We start from the raw sequence: 3,562 nt of genomic DNA, 5'->3' as shown, positions 1-3,562 counted from the left end.
GTTGCCCGAGAGGGAACTTATTTCCATCTAAAACTTAGCCTAGTCACTATTATCTTGCCAATTTCTATTGAAAGGATGTGCCTAACGATTTATCTCAACTTGTATTGCGGTCACACCTCAAGAACTTTCCCCCATACTAGATTTACTTGTTAGTTTTTGTTGTGTTGTACTTTTTGGGATATTTTCTCTAAAGTTTGTAGAGGGTTTTGTGCGAAACTTGAAGAGAGAAGGATTTAACCTTCCCTATGTTGGAAATGGGTGTTCTCCATTCTTCTTCTTTTTCTTAAATCAAGGTTTCATTTCTTATACCCATTTAATTTTTGTATCATTTTAGGTGTATTTTGTTATTTCTTGATATGTGGTTAAAAACCCCTATTCTTGAGGTATGATTTAGCAAATATGTGTTGATATTGTTGTTTGGTCTTGCTTGCTGATAGGTTAGATGTATTTTACGTAAAGATGTAGTTCTCCTAGATTTTTTGTTCTTTTAAGTGTAGTTTTTACTAATTTTACTTTTAGTTTTGTTTTTCTTTATTTATTGTTTGTGTATGCAGTTCCTCTGATCATTACAGAGGGAGTGGGTGGCAAGCCAGTTAATGCAGATCAAGAAGTCGATGGTGACTTCAAGATAGCTGCACTGGTATTTCAATAACAGAGAGTGAGGCAGGACCTACGTCGAGCTACGACGTTATATAAAGCACTTCTTGGGAGGCAATCCAAGGTCGTAAATGTAGGATTTTACTTTTATAAATAATGGTGTGTTAAAGTGGCAGGTTAAAAATGAGATAAGTGTGGAAAATTTAAAGTTGGCGAGCAATAGGTCCATTCAACATTTTGCCAAATAGGTCGGCGAGCTCAGCTTAATCCGCCGTTGGGCTCAATGCTAGTGCATTGCAGAGCCTGTAAGACTCGGCAAACTCGTAAAGCAGCTCGGCGCATCGCTAACCTGTTCGACGATCTCGATGCAGGCGGCCGATTTTTCCCCTAGAAAATTAAAGATTTTGAAGAAAGGGGTGGATAAAAGACCGCTCGGCGCTTCGCCTAGTGGTTCAGAAAGTGCGAATAACGTCGCTGAATGGACAAGAACTGAACAATTATATAGATGTAAAAGGTCAAATTTTTGTTTGGGGTTGGATTTCTTTGCTGCCTAGCATTACAAAAGCCAGTTGATCGGCATCAAAGGTTAGTCTCTAAAGCCCCAAATTTACTTCCAATTTTTTTTAACTCATTTGCAATGAACATATCCTTTTGTCGTGTGCAGGTCCTTCTGAGGTGACTCCGGGCACTGATGCCCAGATCTCTAGCACTACACAGGGCACGGATACCTAGACAGACAGAGCGATTGTGTAGACAGGACCCCCTCTTTACCTCCATCTCGGTCTTACTTTATTTCAGTTTTGGATAATTGTGTTTGCATTCGAGGACAAATGTTTTATTTGTGGTGGGGTGAGGCCTACCTTTTGTGATTTGGTGACTCTCTGGTTTTGTTTACATATTGGGTTGTGAGCTTAAATCGTGTTTACACTGCTTTCTATGGATGTTTGAGCTTGTGGTTTCTTTTATTTTTAATTGAAATATAATTTTGACCCTTCCAAATTTTTTTTTGCCACCTCTTGTGTTGAAAGTGGTTGTTCTTGCAAAAATTCAAATCTCGGTTTTGATCAATACCGATGACTTGAATAGTGCTCTCAATCGAACCAACATGAATGTGCGTCTACGATGAGAACAAATGACGTTGCATAGACAATATGTGAACTCTTTGCATCTGGTTGTGATTAGCCATTTCTCAAATTGATTGTCTTGTAATGACCGTTGCACACTAGCGATAGTGTGTACTCTTGTTTGACTTAAGTGTCGATGCCTTGTGTGATGAGCTTACTTTGAACCTTGCATGAATAAACCTAGAATTTTCCCCGTTAGTCTGATTGATTTAGTAAAGCATGCTCTTGAGATGATCTTAAGCAACTTTTGAAGAGTGTGAGCCAATTTGACATATACCTCTTTTGTGGCCTACATGTGAGAGTGTGAAACTCTCTTGAACACCCTTTGAGACTTAACTTTCTTTGAAAGAACGTTGATGAACCCTTGACCTTACTTGATCCACTACCTATAATACTGTTGATTTGTGGTTTAGTGAATAACCAACTTACACCAAAAGCCTGAGTTGGGGGTGTGGTGAAAAATGAAAAGGAGAAGTCAAGAAGTGAAAGAAAAGTCTCCGTTAACCCATGGTGTTGCGGAAAATTGGAAACCTTCCATATAAAAAACAAGAAAAGAAAAGAATGAAAAAGAAAAGTTGTGGAATAAAAGTACAAAAGAAATTGTGTTTCCAAGAAGTCAATGGAGGTGAATAAAAAGATAACTTAGAAGCACCAGAAAAATAATTGATAAAGGAAAATAAGGGGATGCCTTGAGAATACCTCATCTCATGAAGAAAAAGTGAATGAGTCTAAATGACCATACAATTGCACTCAGTCCTATTACAAGCCTTAGAAAGACCTTTTTGATCTTGAGTGAGCCGAACCGAAGAACGATTGGAAAATACGGGCAAGCCTATTGGTGAAAAAATGCATTCCGTTCCCCTTTTTGTTTATGAGTGTTGCATTTGATTCGTGATCTTAAATTGATTACCCTCGGTGTGTGAATATGGAATCATCCTTTGTATGAGGGCATTTAGATACTTTCATTGAGCTTGAACTTGTATTAGTAGAAATTATTGTGAACACGAGAATCTTTGTTAATGGTGTGTCACAACTTGAATCTTTGATTACACAATTGAATCTTCGCATAAGTAGTTTTGAAGTCTTGTTGTGTACATTCATAATTGAGTCTTGTGTAGCACTATATGAGACATCCTATTTGAAATGCTGAACTTTAGTTTTGCTCGAGGACAAGCAAAAGTTTAAGTTCGTGGTGTTGATGAGTCCACAAATTGGACTCATTTAGAGATTTACTTTGATATGAATAGTGTCCTCGAATGCTTATTTTGTTTCAATATTTGAATGGAAACTCTTATATTTCAGGTATTTGAAGATTTATTGAAAGCATGGACACTTAGGTGCAAAAGGAACGAAAAGGCTGAAAAGAACGAAGAAGCTGAAGCCGGAGCATCGCCAAGCACACTTGTCGATTCGCCGAAGTGATTCACTCCGCCCTTTGTTCTATTGCGCAAAGCCCTAAAGAATAAGGATCAAAAGGCGTTAAAAAGAGCAGTCGGTGCTTCGCCGAATATTTTCCAAAGCAGTACTCTACTGCCCAATGGTCAAGAGCGTGAAGATGCTGAAGGCAATCACGAAACAACGATGAAATAGGAGAAAGGCGAGTCGCCGAGTGATTCGGCGACACACATCGCCGAAAGATTCGCCAACACTATCTTCTAAAGTCTATAAATACTAAACCTATTATTAATTTTAGGGATTAAAACATTTATTTTATTTTCCATAATAGAATAGTACTTTTTGGGATATTTTCTCTAAAGTTTGTAGAGGGTTTTGTGCGAAACTTGAAGAGAGAAGGATTTAACCTTCCCTATGTTGGAAATGGGTGTTCTCCATTCTTCTTC

This window comes from Solanum tuberosum, unplaced genomic scaffold (genome assembly GCF_000226075.1).
Source record: "Solanum tuberosum cultivar DM 1-3 516 R44 unplaced genomic scaffold, SolTub_3.0 scf00007, whole genome shotgun sequence".
Taxonomy (NCBI): Eukaryota; Viridiplantae; Streptophyta; class Magnoliopsida; order Solanales; family Solanaceae; genus Solanum; species Solanum tuberosum.
Note: the sequence above shows the minus strand (reverse complement) of the source record.